Genomic DNA, 24,055 nt, shown 5'->3' on the forward strand with positions numbered 1-24,055 from the left:
CCAATTTCTCAACATCTTTTTCAAAGGAGGACACCAAAACTGGAGGCAGGATTCCAACAGCAGTCTCACTGATGCTGTGTCACCTCCCTATCCTCCTCACAGCTCTGCTCATACGTCGAATGATGGCTTCAGCCCTGTTCCCCACAGCATCACACTGGAAGCTCATGTTGAACGGCTTCTCCACTATGGCCCCTGAATCCTTTTCAGAGTCACTGCTTTCCTGGATATACTTCCCCGTTCTGTAGGTGTGGCCAGCCTGCCTTATTGCTAGGCATAGGACCCTGCATTTGGCTCTGGTCAAACTTGTTTTCTTTGAATGGGGCCAGCTTGCCAAATGAGCCAGATCGCTCTGTATCACTGCCCTCTCCTCATCAGCAATGACCACTCTGCCAGTATTTTGTCACCCACCAGTGATTGTATGTTTTCTCCCAATTCATGGATAAAAATTATTTTAAAAAATTTGTCGTCGAGAGCCTTTTCACAAGCCCTAATACCCAGGACCTGCTCCCCACAGCACAGTGAGACAAGGCCGTCCAGCCCTGCTGGTACATAGGAGATAAGCACAGAACACAGACACCTTTAGGAGCTGTTTTGTCCATAGGCTCTGAACATCATGTGGGGATGTAGTGTAGACAGGTCCCAACTGTGTCTCAGTTTCCCACTCTATAAAATGGGGAGAACAAACAAAACCTTGATTAGCTCTATTTGATAGTGGGGAAACTGAGACACCCAGCGGTGAAGAGACTCGCTCATGGTCCCAAAGCCAGGAATAGAAAATGGCAGCTCTTCTGATAGCCAGTCCTGGGACCTAGCTCAGGTTATCCTGGCCTCACTGCTCTAACTTTAGTCACAGCCTTCATGTCATGTCCCTTAACCCCACGTAACTGCAGAAGAAAGATTTTCTCTTGGTCAGCTGGCTCTAATGCATGTGGATGTCTTTCCAAAAGATGTGCTCTGGCTCAGGCACACGTCATGGGTTGACTGAAGGAACCACTCGGTGACATTCTAGGGTTTGGGTTACACAGCAGGTCAGACTAGATGGACAGAATGGTCTTGTCTAACAGTAGAATCTATGAATTAGTGCATTTTTTTGCTGCTAGGAAGATAACTGGACATATTTTCTCTCATTCACTTTCAGCTGGAATAATTTAAATCCATTCCAAAGGATTTCCTCTTCCATTGCATCTTCAGCACCTTTCATAGCAAACACTCAGTGTTGGCCCACACATTTCCAGTTTCAGCGTGTCCCAGGGTGAGATGTCCATTAAAGGAATTGGCACGCAACTGTGCCTAGCCCAGCTTATGCAGCTCTCTAGGGTGAAGGGAATAAGTGACAAGGAGCAGCATGAGACTGGGGCCCAGGCTGGCAGGGAGATACAAGGGCAGCCTGTGCTCAGCCAGGAGAGAGACCCCAAGGGGAGCAGGCTTGGCAGGGGCTCGGATAGTCCTTTAAAGGTCTGGGACAAGCCAGAAAGGGGCCAGGTTGAGCACTTCGGACAAGGCCCTAGGAGGGAAAGACAGGAACGTTTAGGTGATGGGGCAGATAGTCCAGTTGGTTTAGGCTCCCAGGGCCAGACACCCACAGGTGAAGGTGATTGTCGGGGCTTCTGTCCTTCTTCCCCAGGGTAGGTATGATAGTGGAGAAGACTGATGCCGGAAGGGGGAAGTGAGTTAACCCCAAGGTCACCCACTGAGTTTATATCACAAATGCATACTTGGAAGGATCCAAGAGAAGAAACATGGATTTCCCAGTCTCTTCTTTCTAGGAGTCCCCAGGGCCAAGGTAAAACCCCTGCTGCTCCTTCCCATTCTGCTCACCTCCAAGATGCGCTGGAGTTTGTCTGTGCTGGGGGTTGCTGGATCTAGAGCTCGTCATCCATGTTCTCTGGGCAGTCCTTGCCCAGAGCAGCTCTCTGCAGAGGCCCTGGTGCACACCAGGTTAGGGAACAGCCAAGCTGCTAGGGATGAAAGCTGGGCTTCTGGGCAGAATCCAGGACCCAAATCCCAGGCTGTGGAAAGAAAGGACTGCGCACGGAGGCACAACGTAATGTCCCATAGAGGGAAGAGCCTCTCCCCACCATTTCTTAACCTCATGGGCTGTTCTCATGCTCTGCCAACTGCACCTCTCAGTAGCTCCAGTTGTCTGAGGGAGCAGGGACCAGAGGCCATCCTGCTGTTGGGACAGAGGTGGAGGTTGATGTTCAACCTCCATATGGGTGTTGTCCTTTCTCATGCCCACGGTCAATACGCCATGCAAGGGAAGCTCTCTGGACATGTGATTCCAGCTCCAGAGCCAGGGACAGCTTCAGCTTGCTGGAAGGAGACTGTGTCTGAGACCTTACAGTTGTGGGATGAGACAGACACTAAGATAGGCATGGAAGTTTGGGGAAATGGGGGAGAGGCCGGTGTTGGGCAAGGAGGACAACAACAAGGACCCGAGTCTCCTCCCTGTCAATAACCCCCTGCTCAGCCAATCAGGGTAGAGACTGAGGGGCGGGAGGCTGAGGGTTCTCACCAGAGAGCCCAAAGGATGGCCCAGGTCACTGCGGGGGATCACTGGCCGAGCACTATTTCAGCCCCACATTTTTGGGTGGACCTTCCACAATGGGAGCTGCAGAGCACCCCCAGTGACTTCCCCCGACACACCCCTCCTGGTGGCGGGAGGGGAACAGGGGAAAGGACAAAAGAAGTAAGAGAAGAAGAGAAAGGAGGGAGGGATGGAGGAAAAGATAAAACAAAAAGGACAAACCCTAATGTCCCCAGTGATTCTAAGGGACAAAATCCTAGGTGGGGAATAAAATTCTGCCACCTTAAGCTAGCGTTTTCCAGGCCGAGAATTCAGCTGCCACCAAATGGATCAGACTGAACAGGTTCCAAACCTCTCGGAGGCTCTTACCTTCCAAACAGGGACGTCTGTTTTCTAGTAAAATCAGGAAAAGGAAAGGAGAAAACTCAAAAGAGGTTCCTCCTCGCGCTCACGTACGTAAACCCTAATACTCTCTCAGTCCTCAAAGAGGGACCTCGAGAAGGAGACTTGCTGAAGCAAAGCTACAGGGGTCTCCGAGGTTTCCCTGGCCGCGCGCCCCTGTCCTGCCTGGCTGATGTCAGCATCTCTCTGTGAGGTCACCACCTCCCCACTACCTTTCACCAATAGGCTGAGGTCCTGCAAAAGGCCTTTGTGATGTCACTGCCACACCCACCCCTGGGGTGACCACATGTCCCGATTTTATAGGGACAGTCCCGCTATTTGGGGCTTTTTCTTATATAGGCTCCAATTACCGCCCACTCCCTGTCCCGTTTTTCACACTTGCTATCCGGTCAGCCTACCCACCCATCCCCTGCAGTGCTAATGTCCTGCCGCTGGCTAGACACTTTGGAGGTTTGAGCCTCTCCCTGTGGATCACCCCACTCAATGAGTGTTCATTCTAGGAAGCAAGCCGGCTAGACAGCAAAACATCACAGGCTACTCCCAATGCTACATTCAGTTTTTCAGAAATGAGTAGACTTGATGGCCAGAAGAGACCATTAGAGCATCTAATCTGACCCCCTGTATATCACAGGCCTCCTGTATACCATAATCGCTACCGTTTGGCAAACACATTCCAGAAAGGCATCTAGTCTTCATTAAATGACATCAAGAGATGGAGAATCCACCACTTTCCTTGGTAGCTTGTTCCCGTGGTGAATCATCCTCGCCGTTGAATATTTGTGCTTTATTTGTGATATGAATTGGTCTCTTTTCACCTTCCAGCCATTGGGTCTTGTTATGCCTTTCTCTGCTAGATTAACGAGCCTTTTAATCCCCAGTATTTTCTCTCCATTAAGGCATTTCAACACTTCAGTGAAGTCACCTTTCAATCTGTTTTTTATCAGCTAAACAGGTTGAGCTCTTTCAATCGCTCCCTAGAAGGCATTTTTCTCCAACCCTCAGAACATTTGGTGGCTCTTTGCTGCCCCAGCTCCAATTTCTCAACATCTTTTTCAAAGGAGGACACCAAAACTGGAGGCAGGATTCCAACAGCAGTCTCACTGATGCTGTGTCACCTCCCTATCCTCCTCACAGCTCTGCTCATACGTCGAATGATGGCTTCAGCCCTGTTCCCCACAGCATCACACTGGAAGCTCATGTTGAACGGCTTCTCCACTATGGCCCCTGAATCCTTTTCAGAGTCACTGCTTTCCTGGATATACTTCCCCGTTCTGTAGGTGTGGCCAGCCTGCCTTATTGCTAGGCATAGGACCCTGCATTTGGCTCTGGTCAAACTTGTTTTCTTTGAATGGGGCCAGCTTGCCAAATGAGCCAGATCGCTCTGTATCACTGCCCTCTCCTCATCAGCAATGACCACTCTGCCAGTATTTTGTCACCCACCAGTGATTGTATGTTTTCTCCCAATTCATGGATAAAAATTATTTTAAAAAATTTGTCGTCGAGAGCCTTTTCACAAGCCCTAATACCCAGGACCTGCTCCCCACAGCACAGTGAGACAAGGCCGTCCAGCCCTGCTGGTACATAGGAGATAAGCACAGAACACAGACACCTTTAGGAGCTGTTTTGTCCATAGGCTCTGAACATCATGTGGGGATGTAGTGTAGACAGGTCCCAACTGTGTCTCAGTTTCCCACTCTATAAAATGGGGAGAACAAACAAAACCTTGATTAGCTCTATTTGATAGTGGGGAAACTGAGACACCCAGCGGTGAAGAGACTCGCTCATGGTCCCAAAGCCAGGAATAGAAAATGGCAGCTCTTCTGATAGCCAGTCCTGGGACCTAGCTCAGGTTATCCTGGCCTCACTGCTCTAACTTTAGTCACAGCCTTCATGTCATGTCCCTTAACCCCAGGTAACTGCAGAAGAAAGATTTTCTCTTGGTCAGCTGGCTCTAATGCATGTGGATGTCTTTCCAAAAGATGTGCTCTGGCTCAGGCACACGTCATGGGTTGACTGAAGGAACCACTCGGTGACATTCTAGGGTTTGGGTTACACAGCAGGTCAGACTAGATGGACAGAATGGTCTTGTCTAACCGTAGAATCTATGAATTAGTGCATTTTTTTGCTGCTAGGAAGATAACTGGACATATTTTCTCTCATTCACTTTCAGCTGGAATAATTTAAATCCATTCCAAAGGATTTCCTCTTCCATTGCATCTTCAGCACCTTTCATAGCAAACACTCAGTGTTGGCCCACACATTTCCAGTTTCAGCGTGTCCCAGGGTGAGATGTCCATTAAAGGAATTGGCACGCAACTGTGCCTAGCCCAGCTTATGCAGCTCTCTAGGGTGAAGGGAATAAGTGACAAGGAGCAGCATGAGACTGGGGCCCAGGCTGGCAGGGAGATACAAGGGCAGCCTGTGCTCAGCCAGGAGAGAGACCCCAAGGGGAGCAGGCTTGGCAGGGGCTCGGATAGTCCTTTAAAGGTCTGGGACAAGCCAGAAAGGGGCCAGGTTGAGCACTTCGGACAAGGCCCTAGGAGGGAAAGACAGGAACGTTTAGGTGATGGGGCAGATAGTCCAGTTGGTTTAGGCTCCCAGGGCCAGACACCCACAGGTGAAGGTGATTGTCGGGGCTTCTGTCCTTCTTCCCCAGGGTAGGTATGATAGTGGAGAAGACTGATGCCGGAAGGGGGAAGTGAGTTAACCCCAAGGTCACCCACTGAGTTTATATCACAAATGCATACTTGGAAGGATCCAAGAGAAGAAACATGGATTTCCCAGTCTCTTCTTTCTAGGAGTCCCCAGGGCCAAGGTAAAACCCCTGCTGCTCCTTCCCATTCTGCTCACCTCCAAGATGCGCTGGAGTTTGTCTGTGCTGGGGGTTGCTGGATCTAGAGCTCGTCATCCATGTTCTCTGGGCAGTCCTTGCCCAGAGCAGCTCTCTGCAGAGGCCCTGGTGCACACCAGGTTAGGGAACAGCCAAGCTGCTAGGGATGAAAGCTGGGCTTCTGGGCAGAATCCAGGACCCAAATCCCAGGCTGTGGAAAGAAAGGACTGCGCACGGAGGCACAACGTAATGTCCCATAGAGGGAAGAGCCTCTCCCCACCATTTCTTAACCTCATGGGCTGTTCTCATGCTCTGCCAACTGCACCTCTCAGTAGCTCCAGTTGTCTGAGGGAGCAGGGACCAGAGGCCATCCTGCTGTTGGGACAGAGGTGGAGGTTGATGTTCAACCTCCATATGGGTGTTGTCCTTTCTCATGCCCACGGTCAATACGCCATGCAAGGGAAGCTCTCTGGACATGTGATTCCAGCTCCAGAGCCAGGGACAGCTTCAGCTTGCTGGAAGGAGACTGTGTCTGAGACCTTACAGTTGTGGGATGAGACAGACACTAAGATAGGCATGGAAGTTTGGGGAAATGGGGGAGAGGCCGGTGTTGGGCAAGGAGGACAACAACAAGGACCCGAGTCTCCTCCCTGTCAATAACCCCCTGCTCAGCCAATCAGGGTAGAGACTGAGGGGCGGGAGGCTGAGGGTTCTCACCAGAGAGCCCAAAGGATGGCCCAGGTCACTGCGGGGCATCACTGGCCGAGCACTATTTCAGCCCCACATTTTTGGGTGGACCTTCCACAATGGGAGCTGCAGAGCACCCCCAGTGACTTCCCCCGACACACCCCTCCTGGTGGCGGGAGGGGAACAGGGGAAAGGACAAAAGAAGTAAGAGAAGAAGAGAAAGGAGGGAGGGATGGAGGAAAAGATAAAACAAAAAGGACAAACCCTAATGTCCCCAGTGATTCTAAGGGACAAAATCCTAGGTGGGGAATAAAATTCTGCCACCTTAAGCTAGCGTTTTCCAGGCCGAGAATTCAGCTGCCACCAAATGGATCAGACTGAACAGGTTCCAAACCTCTCGGAGGCTCTTACCTTCCAAACAGGGACGTCTGTTTTCTAGTAAAATCAGGAAAAGGAAAGGAGAAAACTCAAAAGAGGTTCCTCCTCGCGCTCACGTACGTAAACCCTAATACTCTCTCAGTCCTCAAAGAGGGACCTCGAGAAGGAGACTTGCTGAAGCAAAGCTACAGGGGTCTCCGAGGTTTCCCTGGCCGCGCGCCCCTGTCCGGCCTGGCTGATGTCAGCATCTCTCTGTGAGGTCACCACCTCCCCACTACCTTTCACCAATAGGCTGAGGTCCTGCAAAAGGCCTTTGTGATGTCACTGCCACACCCACCCCTGGGGTGACCACATGTCCCGATTTTATAGGGACAGTCCCGCTATTTGGGGCTTTTTCTTATATAGGCTCCAATTACCGCCCACTCCCTGTCCCGTTTTTCACACTTGCTATCCGGTCAGCCTACCCACCCATCCCCTGCAGTGCTAATGTCCTGCCGCTGGCTAGACACTTTGGAGGTTTGAGCCTCTCCCTGTGGATCACCCCACTCAATGAGTGTTCATTCTAGGAAGCAAGCCGGCTAGACAGCAAAACATCACAGGCTACTCCCAATGCTACATTCAGTTTTTCAGAAATGAGTAGACTTGATGGCCAGAAGAGACCATTAGAGCATCTAATCTGACCCCCTGTATATCACAGGCCTCCTGTATACCATAATCGCTACCGTTTGGCAAACACATTCCAGAAAGGCATCTAGTCTTCATTAAATGACATCAAGAGATGGAGAATCCACCACTTTCCTTGGTAGCTTGTTCCCGTGGTGAATCATCCTCGCCGTTGAATATTTGTGCTTTATTTGTGATATGAATTGGTCTCTTTTCACCTTCCAGCCATTGGGTCTTGTTATGCCTTTCTCTGCTAGATTAACGAGCCTTTTAATCCCCAGTATTTTCTCTCCATTAAGGCATTTCAACACTTCAGTGAAGTCACCTTTCAATCTGTTTTTTATCAGCTAAACAGGTTGAGCTCTTTCAATCGCTCCCTAGAAGGCATTTTTCTCCAACCCTCAGAACATTTGGTGGCTCTTTGCTGCCCCAGCTCCAATTTCTCAACATCTTTTTCAAAGGAGGACACCAAAACTGGAGGCAGGATTCCAACAGCAGTCTCACTGATGCTGTGTCACCTCCCTATCCTCCTCACAGCTCTGCTCATACGTCGAATGATGGCTTCAGCCCTGTTCCCCACAGCATCACACTGGAAGCTCATGTTGAACGGCTTCTCCACTATGGCCCCTGAATCCTTTTCAGAGTCACTGCTTTCCTGGATATACTTCCCCGTTCTGTAGGTGTGGCCAGCCTGCCTTATTGCTAGGCATAGGACCCTGCATTTGGCTCTGGTCAAACTTGTTTTCTTTGAATGGGGCCAGCTTGCCAAATGAGCCAGATCGCTCTGTATCACTGCCCTCTCCTCATCAGCAATGACCACTCTGCCAGTATTTTGTCACCCACCAGTGATTGTATGTTTTCTCCCAATTCATGGATAAAAATTATTTTAAAAAATTTGTCGTCGAGAGCCTTTTCACAAGCCCTAATACCCAGGACCTGCTCCCCACAGCACAGTGAGACAAGGCCGTCCAGCCCTGCTGGTACATAGGAGATAAGCACAGAACACAGACACCTTTAGGAGCTGTTTTGTCCATAGGCTCTGAACATCATGTGGGGATGTAGTGTAGACAGGTCCCAACTGTGTCTCAGTTTCCCACTCTATAAAATGGGGAGAACAAACAAAACCTTGATTAGCTCTATTTGATAGTGGGGAAACTGAGACACCCAGCGGTGAAGAGACTCGCTCATGGTCCCAAAGCCAGGAATAGAAAATGGCAGCTCTTCTGATAGCCAGTCCTGGGACCTAGCTCAGGTTATCCTGGCCTCACTGCTCTAACTTTAGTCACAGCCTTCATGTCATGTCCCTTAACCCCAGGTAACTGCAGAAGAAAGATTTTCTCTTGGTCAGCTGGCTCTAATGCATGTGGATGTCTTTCCAAAAGATGTGCTCTGGCTCAGGCACACGTCATGGGTTGACTGAAGGAACCACTCGGTGACATTCTAGGGTTTGGGTTACACAGCAGGTCAGACTAGATGGACAGAATGGTCTTGTCTAACCGTAGAATCTATGAATTAGTGCATTTTTTTGCTGCTAGGAAGATAACTGGACATATTTTCTCTCATTCACTTTCAGCTGGAATAATTTAAATCCATTCCAAAGGATTTCCTCTTCCATTGCATCTTCAGCACCTTTCATAGCAAACACTCAGTGTTGGCCCACACATTTCCAGTTTCAGCGTGTCCCAGGGTGAGATGTCCATTAAAGGAATTGGCACGCAACTGTGCCTAGCCCAGCTTATGCAGCTCTCTAGGGTGAAGGGAATAAGTGACAAGGAGCAGCATGAGACTGGGGCCCAGGCTGGCAGGGAGATACAAGGGCAGCCTGTGCTCAGCCAGGAGAGAGACCCCAAGGGGAGCAGGCTTGGCAGGGGCTCGGATAGTCCTTTAAAGGTCTGGGACAAGCCAGAAAGGGGCCAGGTTGAGCACTTCGGACAAGGCCCTAGGAGGGAAAGACAGGAACGTTTAGGTGATGGGGCAGATAGTCCAGTTGGTTTAGGCTCCCAGGGCCAGACACCCACAGGTGAAGGTGATTGTCGGGGCTTCTGTCCTTCTTCCCCAGGGTAGGTATGATAGTGGAGAAGACTGATGCCGGAAGGGGGAAGTGAGTTAACCCCAAGGTCACCCACTGAGTTTATATCACAAATGCATACTTGGAAGGATCCAAGAGAAGAAACATGGATTTCCCAGTCTCTTCTTTCTAGGAGTCCCCAGGGCCAAGGTAAAACCCCTGCTGCTCCTTCCCATTCTGCTCACCTCCAAGATGCGCTGGAGTTTGTCTGTGCTGGGGGTTGCTGGATCTAGAGCTCGTCATCCATGTTCTCTGGGCAGTCCTTGCCCAGAGCAGCTCTCTGCAGAGGCCCTGGTGCACACCAGGTTAGGGAACAGCCAAGCTGCTAGGGATGAAAGCTGGGCTTCTGGGCAGAATCCAGGACCCAAATCCCAGGCTGTGGAAAGAAAGGACTGCGCACGGAGGCACAACGTAATGTCCCATAGAGGGAAGAGCCTCTCCCCACCATTTCTTAACCTCATGGGCTGTTCTCATGCTCTGCCAACTGCACCTCTCAGTAGCTCCAGTTGTCTGAGGGAGCAGGGACCAGAGGCCATCCTGCTGTTGGGACAGAGGTGGAGGTTGATGTTCAACCTCCATATGGGTGTTGTCCTTTCTCATGCCCACGGTCAATACGCCATGCAAGGGAAGCTCTCTGGACATGTGATTCCAGCTCCAGAGCCAGGGACAGCTTCAGCTTGCTGGAAGGAGACTGTGTCTGAGACCTTACAGTTGTGGGATGAGACAGACACTAAGATAGGCATGGAAGTTTGGGGAAATGGGGGAGAGGCCGGTGTTGGGCAAGGAGGACAACAACAAGGACCCGAGTCTCCTCCCTGTCAATAACCCCCTGCTCAGCCAATCAGGGTAGAGACTGAGGGGCGGGAGGCTGAGGGTTCTCACCAGAGAGCCCAAAGGATGGCCCAGGTCACTGCGGGGCATCACTGGCCGAGCACTATTTCAGCCCCACATTTTTGGGTGGACCTTCCACAATGGGAGCTGCAGAGCACCCCCAGTGACTTCCCCCGACACACCCCTCCTGGTGGCGGGAGGGGAACAGGGGAAAGGACAAAAGAAGTAAGAGAAGAAGAGAAAGGAGGGAGGGATGGAGGAAAAGATAAAACAAAAAGGACAAACCCTAATGTCCCCAGTGATTCTAAGGGACAAAATCCTAGGTGGGGAATAAAATTCTGCCACCTTAAGCTAGCGTTTTCCAGGCCGAGAATTCAGCTGCCACCAAATGGATCAGACTGAACAGGTTCCAAACCTCTCGGAGGCTCTTACCTTCCAAACAGGGACGTCTGTTTTCTAGTAAAATCAGGAAAAGGAAAGGAGAAAACTCAAAAGAGGTTCCTCCTCGCGCTCACGTACGTAAACCCTAATACTCTCTCAGTCCTCAAAGAGGGACCTCGAGAAGGAGACTTGCTGAAGCAAAGCTACAGGGGTCTCCGAGGTTTCCCTGGCCGCGCGCCCCTGTCCGGCCTGGCTGATGTCAGCATCTCTCTGTGAGGTCACCACCTCCCCACTACCTTTCACCAATAGGCTGAGGTCCTGCAAAAGGCCTTTGTGATGTCACTGCCACACCCACCCCTGGGGTGACCACATGTCCCGATTTTATAGGGACAGTCCCGCTATTTGGGGCTTTTTCTTATATAGGCTCCAATTACCGCCCACTCCCTGTCCCGTTTTTCACACTTGCTATCCGGTCAGCCTACCCACCCATCCCCTGCAGTGCTAATGTCCTGCCGCTGGCTAGACACTTTGGAGGTTTGAGCCTCTCCCTGTGGATCACCCCACTCAATGAGTGTTCATTCTAGGAAGCAAGCCGGCTAGACAGCAAAACATCACAGGCTACTCCCAATGCTACATTCAGTTTTTCAGAAATGAGTAGACTTGATGGCCAGAAGAGACCATTAGAGCATCTAATCTGACCCCCTGTATATCACAGGCCTCCTGTATACCATAATCGCTACCGTTTGGCAAACACATTCCAGAAAGGCATCTAGTCTTCATTAAATGACATCAAGAGATGGAGAATCCACCACTTTCCTTGGTAGCTTGTTCCCGTGGTGAATCATCCTCGCCGTTGAATATTTGTGCTTTATTTGTGATATGAATTGGTCTCTTTTCACCTTCCAGCCATTGGGTCTTGTTATGCCTTTCTCTGCTAGATTAACGAGCCTTTTAATCCCCAGTATTTTCTCTCCATTAAGGCATTTCAACACTTCAGTGAAGTCACCTTTCAATCTGTTTTTTATCAGCTAAACAGGTTGAGCTCTTTCAATCGCTCCCTAGAAGGCATTTTTCTCCAACCCTCAGAACATTTGGTGGCTCTTTGCTGCCCCAGCTCCAATTTCTCAACATCTTTTTCAAAGGAGGACACCAAAACTGGAGGCAGGATTCCAACAGCAGTCTCACTGATGCTGTGTCACCTCCCTATCCTCCTCACAGCTCTGCTCATACGTCGAATGATGGCTTCAGCCCTGTTCCCCACAGCATCACACTGGAAGCTCATGTTGAACGGCTTCTCCACTATGGCCCCTGAATCCTTTTCAGAGTCACTGCTTTCCTGGATATACTTCCCCGTTCTGTAGGTGTGGCCAGCCTGCCTTATTGCTAGGCATAGGACCCTGCATTTGGCTCTGGTCAAACTTGTTTTCTTTGAATGGGGCCAGCTTGCCAAATGAGCCAGATCGCTCTGTATCACTGCCCTCTCCTCATCAGCAATGACCACTCTGCCAGTATTTTGTCACCCACCAGTGATTGTATGTTTTCTCCCAATTCATGGATAAAAATTATTTTAAAAAATTTGTCGTCGAGAGCCTTTTCACAAGCCCTAATACCCAGGACCTGCTCCCCACAGCACAGTGAGACAAGGCCGTCCAGCCCTGCTGGTACATAGGAGATAAGCACAGAACACAGACACCTTTAGGAGCTGTTTTGTCCATAGGCTCTGAACATCATGTGGGGATGTAGTGTAGACAGGTCCCAACTGTGTCTCAGTTTCCCACTCTATAAAATGGGGAGAACAAACAAAACCTTGATTAGCGCTATTTGATAGTGGGGAAACTGAGACACCCAGCGGTGAAGAGACTCGCTCATGGTCCCAAAGCCAGGAATAGAAAATGGCAGCTCTTCTGATAGCCAGTCCTGGGACCTAGCCCAGGTTATCCTGGCCTCACTGCTCTAACTTTAGTCACAGCCTTCATGTCATGTCCCTTAACCCCACGTAACTGCAGAAGAAAGATTTTTCTCTTGGTCAGCTGGCTCTAATGCATGTGGATGTCTTTCCAAAAGATGTGCTCTGGCTCAGGCACACGTCATGGGTTGACTGAAGGAACCACTCGGTGACATTCTAGGGTTTGGGTTATACAGCAGGTCAGACTAGATGGACAGAATGGTCTTGTCTAACAGTAGAATCTATGAATTAGTGCATTTTTTTGCTGCTAGGAAGATAACTGGACATATTTTCTCTCATTCACTTTCAGCTGGAATAATTTAAATCCATTCCAAAGGATTTCCTCTTCCATTGCATCTTCAGCACCTTTCATAGCAAACACTCAGTGTTGGCCCACACATTTCCAGTTTCAGCGTGTCCCAGGGTGAGATGTCCATTAAAGGAATTGGCACGCAACTGTGCCTAGCCCAGCTTATGCAGCTCTCTAGGGTGAAGGGAATAAGTGACAAGGAGCAGCATGAGACTGGGGCCCAGGCTGGCAGGGAGATACAAGGGCAGCCTGTGCTCAGCCAGGAGAGAGACCCCAAGGGGAGCAGGCTTGGCAGGGGCTCGGATAGTCCTTTAAAGGTCTGGGACAAGCCAGAAAGGGGCCAGGTTGAGCACTTCGGACAAGGCCCTAGGAGGGAAAGACAGGAACGTTTAGGTGATGGGGCAGATAGTCCAGTTGGTTTAGGCTCCCAGGGCCAGACACCCACAGGTGAAGGTGATTGTCGGGGCTTCTGTCCTTCTTCCCCAGGGTAGGTATGATAGTGGAGAAGACTGATGCCGGAAGGGGGAAGTGAGTTAACCCCAAGGTCACCCACTGAGTTTATATCACAAATGCATACTTGGAAGGATCCAAGAGAAGAAACATGGATTTCCCAGTCTCTTCTTTCTAGGAGTCCCCAGGGCCAAGGTAAAACCCCTGCTGCTCCTTCCCATTCTGCTCACCTCCAAGATGCGCTGGAGTTTGTCTGTGCTGGGGGTTGCTGGATCTAGAGCTCGTCATCCATGTTCTCTGGGCAGTCCTTGCCCAGAGCAGCTCTCTGCAGAGGCCCTGGTGCACACCAGGTTAGGGAACAGCCAAGCTGCTAGGGATGAAAGCTGGGCTTCTGGGCAGAATCCAGGACCCAAATCCCAGGCTGTGGAAAGAAAGGACTGCGCACGGAGGCACAACGTAATGTCCCATAGAGGGAAGAGCCTCTCCCCACCATTTCTTAACCTCATGGGCTGTTCTCATGCTCTGCCAACTGCACCTCTCAGTAGCTCCAGTTGTCTGAGGGAGCAGGGACCAGAGGCCATCCTGCTGTTGGGACAGAGGTGGAGGTTGATGTTCAACCTCCATATGGGTGTTGTCCTTTCTCATGCCCACGGTCAATACGCCATGCAAGGGAAGCTCTCTGGACATGTGATTCCAGCTCCAGAGCCAGGGACAGCTTCAGCTTGCTGGAAGGAGACTGTGTCTGAGACCTTACAGTTGTGGGATGAGACAGACACTAAGATAGGCATGGAAGTTTGGGGAAATGGGGGAGAGGCCGGTGTTGGGCAAGGAGGACAACAACAAGGACCCGAGTCTCCTCCCTGTCAATAACCCCCTGCTCAGCCAATCAGGGTAGAGACTGAGGGGCGGGAGGCTGAGGGTTCTCACCAGAGAGCCCAAAGGATGGCCCAGGTCACTGCGGGGGATCACTGGCCGAGCACTATTTCAGCCCCACATTTTTGGGTGGACCTTCCACAATGGGAGCTGCAGAGCACCCCCAGTGACTTCCCCCGACACACCCCTCCTGGTGGCGGGAGGGGAACAGGGGAAAGGACAAAAGAAGTAAGAGAAGAAGAGAAAGGAGGGAGGGATGGAGGAAAAGATAAAACAAAAAGGACAAACCCTAATGTCCCCAGTGATTCTAAGGGACAAAATCCTAGGTGGGGAATAAAATTCTGCCACCTTAAGCTAGCGTTTTCCAGGCCGAGAATTCAGCTGCCACCAAATGGATCAGACTGAACAGGTTCCAAACCTCTCGGAGGCTCTTACCTTCCAAACAGGGACGTCTGTTTTCTAGTAAAATCAGGAAAAGGAAAGGAGAAAACTCAAAAGAGGTTCCTCCTCGCGCTCACGTACGTAAACCCTAATACTCTCTCAGTCCTCAAAGAGGGACCTCGAGAAGGAGACTTGCTGAAGCAAAGCTACAGGGGTCTCCGAGGTTTCCCTGGCCGCGCGCCCCTGTCCGGCCTGGCTGATGTCAGCATCTCTCTGTGAGGTCACCACCTCCCCACTACCTTTCACCAATAGGCTGAGGTCCTGCAAAAGGCCTTTGTGATGTCACTGCCACACCCACCCCTGGGGTGACCACATGTCCCGATTTTATAGGGACAGTCCCGCTATTTGGGGCTTTTTCTTATATAGGCTCCAATTACCGCCCACTCCCTGTCCCGTTTTTCACACTTGCTATCCGGTCAGCCTACCCACCCATCCCCTGCAGTGCTAATGTCCTGCCGCTGGCTAGACACTTTGGAGGTTTGAGCCTCTCCCTGTGGATCACCCCACTCAATGAGTGTTCATTCTAGGAAGCAAGCCGGCTAGACAGCAAAACATCACAGGCTACTCCCAATGCTACATTCAGTTTTTCAGAAATGAGTAGACTTGATGGCCAGAAGAGACCATTAGAGCATCTAATCTGACCCCCTGTATATCACAGGCCTCCTGTATACCATAATCGCTACCGTTTGGCAAACACATTCCAGAAAGGCATCTAGTCTTCATTAAATGACATCAAGAGATGGAGAATCCACCACTTTCCTTGGTAGCTTGTTCCCGTGGTGAATCATCCTCGCCGTTGAATATTTGTGCTTTATTTGTGATATGAATTGGTCTCTTTTCACCTTCCAGCCATTGGGTCTTGTTATGCCTTTCTCTGCTAGATTAACGAGCCTTTTAATCCCCAGTATTTTCTCTCCATTAAGGCATTTCAACACTTCAGTGAAGTCACCTTTCAATCTGTTTTTTATCAGCTAAACAGGTTGAGCTCTTTCAATCGCTCCCTAGAAGGCATTTTTCTCCAACCCTCAGAACATTTGGTGGCTCTTTGCTGCCCCAGCTCCAATTTCTCAACATCTTTTTCAAAGGAGGACACCAAAACTGGAGGCAGGATTCCAACAGCAGTCTCACTGATGCTGTGTCACCTCCCTATCCTCCTCACAGCTCTGCTCATACGTCGAATGATGGCTTCAGCCCTGTTCCCCACAGCATCACACTGGAAGCTCATGTTGAACGGCTTCTCCACTATGGCCCCTGAATCCTTTTCAGAGTCACTGCTTTCCTGGATATACTTCCCCGTTCTGTAGGTGTGGCCAGCCTGCCTTATTGCTAGGCATAGGACCCTGCATTTGGCTCTGGTCAAACTTGTTTTCTTTGAATGGGGCCAGCTTGCCAAATGAGCCAGATCGCTCTGTATCACTGCCCTCTCCTCATCAGCAATGACCACTCTGCCAGTATTTTGTCACCCACCAGTGATTGTATGTTTTCTCCCAATTCATGGATAAAAATTATTTTAAAAAATTTGTCGTCGAGAGCCTTTTCACAAGCCCTAATACCCAGGACCTGCTCCCCACAGCACAGTGAGACAAGGCCGTCCAGCCCTGCTGGTACATAGGAGATAAGCACAGAACACAGACACCTTTAGGAGCTGTTTTGTCCATAGGCTCTGAACATCATGTGGGGATGTAGTGTAGACAGGTCCCAACTGTGTCTCAGTTTCCCACTCTATAAAATGGGGAGAACAAACAAAACCTTGATTAGCGCTATTTGATAGTGGGGAAACTGAGACACCCAGCGGTGAAGAGACTCGCTCATGGTCCCAAAGCCAGGAATAGAAAATGGCAGCTCTTCTGATAGCCAGTCCTGGGACCTAGCCCAGGTTATCCTGGCCTCACTGCTCTAACTTTAGTCACAGCCTTCATGTCATGTCCCTTAACCCCACGTAACTGCAGAAGAAAGATTTTTCTCTTGGTCAGCTGGCTCTAATGCATGTGGATGTCTTTCCAAAAGATGTGCTCTGGCTCAGGCACACGTCATGGGTTGACTGAAGGAACCACTCGGTGACATTCTAGGGTTTGGGTTATACAGCAGGTCAGACTAGATGGACAGAATGGTCTTGTCTAACAGTAGAATCTATGAATTAGTGCATTTTTTTGCTGCTAGGAAGATAACTGGACATATTTTCTCTCATTCACTTTCAGCTGGAATAATTTAAATCCATTCCAAAGGATTTCCTCTTCCATTGCATCTTCAGCACCTTTCATAGCAAACACTCAGTGTTGGCCCACACATTTCCAGTTTCAGCGTGTCCCAGGGTGAGATGTCCATTAAAGGAATTGGCACGCAACTGTGCCTAGCCCAGCTTATGCAGCTCTCTAGGGTGAAGGGAATAAGTGACAAGGAGCAGCATGAGACTGGGGCCCAGGCTGGCAGGGAGATACAAGGGCAGCCTGTGCTCAGCCAGGAGAGAGACCCCAAGGGGAGCAGGCTTGGCAGGGGCTCGGATAGTCCTTTAAAGGTCTGGGACAAGCCAGAAAGGGGCCAGGTTGAGCACTTCGGACAAGGCCCTAGGAGGGAAAGACAGGAACGTTTAGGTGATGGGGCAGATAGTCCAGTTGGTTTAGGCTCCCAGGGCCAGACACCCACAGGTGAAGGTGATTGTCGGGGCTTCTGTCCTTCTTCCCCAGGGTAGGTATGATAGTGGAGAAGACTGATGCCGGAAGGGGGAAGTGAGTTAACCCCAAGGTCACCCACTGAGTTTATATCACAAATGCATACTTGGAAGGATCCAAGAGAAGAAACATGGATTTCCCAGTCTCTTCTTTCTAGGAGTCCCCAGGGCCAAGGTAAAACCCCTGCTGCTCCTTCCCATTCTGCTCACCTCCAAGATGCGCTGGAGTTTGTCTGTGCTGGGGGTTGCTGGATCTAGAGCTCGTCATCCATGTTCTCTGGGCAGTCCTTGCCCAGAGCAGCTCTCTGCAGAGGCCCTGGTGCACACCAGGTTAGGGAACAGCCAAGCTGCTAGGGATGAAAGCTGGGCTTCTGGGCAGAATCCAGGACCCAAATCCCAGGCTGTGGAAAGAAAGGACTGCGCACGGAGGCACAACGTAATGTCCCATAGAGGGAAGAGCCTCTCCCCACCATTTCTTAACCTCATGGGCTGTTCTCATGCTCTGCCAACTGCACCTCTCAGTAGCTCCAGTTGTCTGAGGGAGCAGGGACCAGAGGCCATCCTGCTGTTGGGACAGAGGTGGAGGTTGATGTTCAACCTCCATATGGGTGTTGTCCTTTCTCATGCCCACGGTCAATACGCCATGCAAGGGAAGCTCTCTGGACATGTGATTCCAGCTCCAGAGCCAGGGACAGCTTCAGCTTGCTGGAAGGAGACTGTGTCTGAGACCTTACAGTTGTGGGATGAGACAGACACTAAGATAGGCATGGAAGTTTGGGGAAATGGGGGAGAGGCCGGTGTTGGGCAAGGAGGACAACAACAAGGACCCGAGTCTCCTCCCTGTCAATAACCCCCTGCTCAGCCAATCAGGGTAGAGACTGAGGGGCGGGAGGCTGAGGGTTCTCACCAGAGAGCCCAAAGGATGGCCCAGGTCACTGCGGGGGATCACTGGCCGAGCACTATTTCAGCCCCACATTTTTGGGTGGACCTTCCACAATGGGAGCTGCAGAGCACCCCCAGTGACTTCCCCCGACACACCCCTCCTGGTGGCGGGAGGGGAACAGGGGAAAGGACAAAAGAAGTAAGAGAAGAAGAGAAAGGAGGGAGGGATGGAGGAAAAGATAAAACAAAAAGGACAAACCCTAATGTCCCCAGTGATTCTAAGGGACAAAATCCTAGGTGGGGAATAAAATTCTGCCACCTTAAGCTAGCGTTTTCCAGGCCGAGAATTCAGCTGCCACCAAATGGATCAGACTGAACAGGTTCCAAACCTCTCGGAGGCTCTTACCTTCCAAACAGGGACGTCTGTTTTCTAGTAAAATCAGGAAAAGGAAAGGAGAAAACTCAAAAGAGGTTCCTCCTCGCGCTCACGTACGTAAACCCTAATACTCTCTCAGTCCTCAAAGAGGGACCTCGAGAAGGAGACTTGCTGAAGCAAAGCTACAGGGGTCTCCGAGGTTTCCCTGGCCGCGCGCCCCTGTCCGTCCTGGCTGATGTCAGCATCTCTCTGTGAGGTCACCACCTCCCCACTACCTTTCACCAATAGGCTGAGGTCCTGCAAAAGGCCTTTGTGATGTCACTGCCACACCCACCCCTGGGGTGACCACATGTCCCGATTTTATAGGGACAGTCCCGCTATTTGGGGCTTTTTCTTATATAGGCTCCAATTACCGCCCACTCCCTGTCCCGTTTTTCACACTTGCTATCCGGTCAGCCTACCCACCCATCCCCTGCAGTGCTAATGTCCTGCCGCTGGCTAGACACTTTGGAGGTTTGAGCCTCTCCCTGTGGATCACCCCACTCAATGAGTGTTCATTCTAGGAAGCAAGCCGGCTAGACAGCAAAACATCACAGGCTACTCCCAATGCTACATTCAGTTTTTCAGAAATGAGTAGACTTGATGGCCAGAAGAGACCATTAGAGCATCTAATCTGACCCCCTGTATATCACAGGCCTCCTGTATACCATAATCGCTACCGTTTGGCAAACACATTCCAGAAAGGCATCTAGTCTTCATTAAATGACATCAAGAGATGGAGAATCCACCACTTTCCTTGGTAGCTTGTTCCCGTGGTGAATCATCCTCGCCGTTGAATATTTGTGCTTTATTTGTGATATGAATTGGTCTCTTTTCACCTTCCAGCCATTGGGTCTTGTTATGCCTTTCTCTGCTAGATTAACGAGCCTTTTAATCCCCAGTATTTTCTCTCCATTAAGGCATTTCAACACTTCAGTGAAGTCACCTTTCAATCTGTTTTTTATCAGCTAAACAGGTTGAGCTCTTTCAATCGCTCCCTAGAAGGCATTTTTCTCCAACCCTCAGAACATTTGGTGGCTCTTTGCTGCCCCAGCTCCAATTTCTCAACATCTTTTTCAAAGGAGGACACCAAAACTGGAGGCAGGATTCCAACAGCAGTCTCACTGATGCTGTGTCACCTCCCTATCCTCCTCACAGCTCTGCTCATACGTCGAATGATGGCTTCAGCCCTGTTCCCCACAGCATCACACTGGAAGCTCATGTTGAACGGCTTCTCCACTATGGCCCCTGAATCCTTTTCAGAGTCACTGCTTTCCTGGATATACTTCCCCGTTCTGTAGGTGTGGCCAGCCTGCCTTATTGCTAGGCATAGGACCCTGCATTTGGCTCTGGTCAAACTTGTTTTCTTTGAATGGGGCCAGCTTGCCAAATGAGCCAGATCGCTCTGTATCACTGCCCTCTCCTCATCAGCAATGACCACTCTGCCAGTATTTTGTCACCCACCAGTGATTGTATGTTTTCTCCCAATTCATGGATAAAAATTATTTTAAAAAATTTGTCGTCGAGAGCCTTTTCACAAGCCCTAATACCCAGGACCTGCTCCCCACAGCACAGTGAGACAAGGCCGTCCAGCCCTGCTGGTACATAGGAGATAAGCACAGAACACAGACACCTTTAGGAGCTGTTTTGTCCATAGGCTCTGAACATCATGTGGGGATGTAGTGTAGACAGGTCCCAACTGTGTCTCAGTTTCCCACTCTATAAAATGGGGAGAACAAACAAAACCTTGATTAGCTCTATTTGATAGTGGGGAAACTGAGACACCCAGCGGTGAAGAGACTCGCTCATGGTCCCAAAGCCAGGAATAGAAAATGGCAGCTCTTCTGATAGCCAGTCCTGGGACCTAGCTCAGGTTATCCTGGCCTCACTGCTCTAACTTTAGTCACAGCCTTCATGTCATGTCCCTTAACCCCACGTAACTGCAGAAGAAAGATTTTCTCTTGGTCAGCTGGCTCTAATGCATGTGGATGTCTTTCCAAAAGATGTGCTCTGGCTCAGGCACACGTCATGGGTTGACTGAAGGAACCACTCGGTGACATTCTAGGGTTTGGGTTATACAGCAGGTCAGACTAGATGGACAGAATGGTCTTGTCTAACAGTAGAATCTATGAATTAGTGCATTTTTTTGCTGCTAGGAAGATAACTGGACATATTTTCTCTCATTCACTTTCAGCTGGAATAATTTAAATCCATTCCAAAGGATTTCCTCTTCCATTGCATCTTCAGCACCTTTCATAGCAAACACTCAGTGTTGGCCCACACATTTCCAGTTTCAGCGTGTCCCAGGGTGAGATGTCCATTAAAGGAATTGGCACGCAACTGTGCCTAGCCCAGCTTATGCAGCTCTCTAGGGTGAAGGGAATAAGTGACAAGGAGCAGCATGAGACTGGGGCCCAGGCTGGCAGGGAGATACAAGGGCAGCCTGTGCTCAGCCAGGAGAGAGACCCCAAGGGGAGCAGGCTTGGCAGGGGCTCGGATAGTCCTTTAAAGGTCTGGGACAAGCCAGAAAGGGGCCAGGTTGAGCACTTCGGACAAGGCCCTAGGAGGGAAAGACAGGAACGTTTAGGTGATGGGGCAGATAGTCCAGTTGGTTTAGGCTCCCAGGGCCAGACACCCACAGGTGAAGGTGATTGTCGGGGCTTCTGTCCTTCTTCCCCAGGGTAGGTATGATAGTGGAGAAGACTGATGCCGGAAGGGGGAAGTGAGTTAACCCCAAGGTCACCCACTGAGTTTATATCACAAATGCATACTTGGAAGGATCCAAGAGAAGAAACATGGATTTCCCAGTCTCTTCTTTCTAGGAGTCCCCAGGGCCAAGGTAAAACCCCTGCTGCTCCTTCCCATTCTGCTCACCTCCAAGATGCGCTGGAGTTTGTCTGTGCTGGGGGTTGCTGGATCTAGAGCTCGTCATCCATGTTCTCTGGGCAGTCCTTGCCCAGAGCAGCTCTCTGCAGAGGCCCTGGTGCACACCAGGTTAGGGAACAGCCAAGCTGCTAGGGATGAAAGCTGGGCTTCTGGGCAGAATCCAGGACCCAAATCCCAGGCTGTGGAAAGAAAGGACTGCGCACGGAGGCACAACGTAATGTCCCATAGAGGGAAGAGCCTCTCCCCACCATTTCTTAACCTCATGGGCTGTTCTCATGCTCTGCCAACTGCACCTCTCAGTAGCTCCAGTTGTCTGAGGGAGCAGGGACCAGAGGCCATCCTGCTGTTGGGACAGAGGTGGAGGTTGATGTTCAACCTCCATATGGGTGTTGTCCTTTCTCATGCCCACGGTCAATACGCCATGCAAGGGAAGCTCTCTGGACATGTGATTCCAGCTCCAGAGCCAGGGACAGCTTCAGCTTGCTGGAAGGAGACTGTGTCTGAGACCTTACAGTTGTGGGATGAGACAGACACTAAGATAGGCATGGAAGTTTGGGGAAATGGGGGAGAGGCCGGTGTTGGGCAAGGAGGACAACAACAAGGACCCGAGTCTCCTCCCTGTCAATAACCCCCTGCTCAGCCAATCAGGGTAGAGACTGAGGGGCGGGAGGCTGAGGGTTCTCACCAGAGAGCCCAAAGGATGGCCCAGGTCACTGCGGGGGATCACTGGCCGAGCACTATTTCAGCCCCACATTTTTGGGTGGACCTTCCACAATGGGAGCTGCAGAGCACCCCCAGTGACTTCCCCCGACACACCCCTCCTGGTGGCGGGAGGGGAACAGGGGAAAGGACAAAAGAAGTAAGAGAAGAAGAGAAAGGAGGGAGGGATGGAGGAAAAGATAAAACAAAAAGGACAAACCCTAATGTCCCCAGTGATTCTAAGGGACAAAATCCTAGGTGGGGAATAAAATTCTGCCACCTTAAGCTAGCGTTTTCCAGGCCGAGAATTCAGCTGCCACCAAATGGATCAGACTGAACAGGTTCCAAACCTCTCGGAGGCTCTTACCTTCCAAACAGGGACGTCTGTTTTCTAGTAAAATCAGGAAAAGGAAAGGAGAAAACTCAAAAGAGGTTCCTCCTCGCGCTCACGTACGTAAACCCTAATACTCTCTCAGTCCTCAAAGAGGGACCTCGAGAAGGAGACTTGCTGAAGCAAAGCTACAGGGGTCTCCGAGGTTTCCCTGGCCGCGCGCCCCTGTCCGTCCTGGCTGATGTCAGCATCTCTCTGTGAGGTCACCACCTCCCCACTACCTTTCACCAATAGGCTGAGGTCCTGCAAAAGGCCTTTGTGATGTCACTGCCACACCCACCCCTGGGGTGACCACATGTCCCGATTTTATAGGGACAGTCCCGCTATTTGGGGCTTTTTCTTATATAGGCTCCAATTACCGTCCACTCCCTGTCCCGTTTTTCACACTTGCTATCCGGTCAGCCTACCCACCCATCCCCTGCAGTGCTAATGTCCTGCCGCTGGCTAGACACTTTGGAGGTTTGAGCCTCTCCCTGTGGATCACCCCACTCAATGAGTGTTCATTCTAGGAAGCAAGCCGGCTAGACAGCAAAACATCACAGGCTACTCCCAATGCTACATTCAGTTTTTCAGAAATGAGTAGACTTGATGGCCAGAAGAGACCATTAGAGCATCTAATCTGACCCCCTGTATATCACAGGCCTCCTGTATACCATAATCGCTACCGTTTGGCAAACACATTCCAGAAAGGCATCTAGTCTTCATTAAATGACATCAAGAGATGGAGAATCCACCACTTTCCTTGGTAGCTTGTTCCCGTGGTGAATCATCCTCGCCGTTGAATATTTGTGCTTTATTTGTGATATGAATTGGTCTCTTTTCACCTTCCAGCCATTGGGTCTTGTTATGCCTTTCTCTGCTAGATTAACGAGCCTTTTAATCCCCAGTATTTTCTCTCCATTAAGGCATTTCAACACTTCAGTGAAGTCACCTTTCAATCTGTTTTTTATCAGCTAAACAGGCTGAGCTCTTTCAATCGCTCCCTAGAAGGCATTTTTCTCCAACCCTCAGAACATTTGGTGGCTCTTTGCTGCCCCAGCTCCAATTTCTCAACATCTTTTTCAAAGGAGGACACCAAAACTGGAGGCAGGATTCCAACAGCAGTCTCACTGATGCTGTGTCACCTCCCTATCCTCCTCACAGCTCTGCTCATACGTCGAATGATGGCTTCAGCCCTGTTCCCCACAGCATCACACTGGAAGCTCATGTTGAACGGCTTCTCCACTATGGCCCCTGAATCCTTTTCAGAGTCACTGCTTTCCTGGATATACTTCCCCGTTCTGTAGGTGTGGCCAGCCTGCCTTATTGCTAGGCATAGGACCCTGCAT

The sequence above is a fragment of the Lepidochelys olivacea genome, assembly GCF_965140295.1.
Source record: "Lepidochelys olivacea isolate rLepOli2 genome assembly, chromosome: 2".
Lineage (NCBI taxonomy): Eukaryota > Metazoa > Chordata > Testudines > Cheloniidae > Lepidochelys > Lepidochelys olivacea.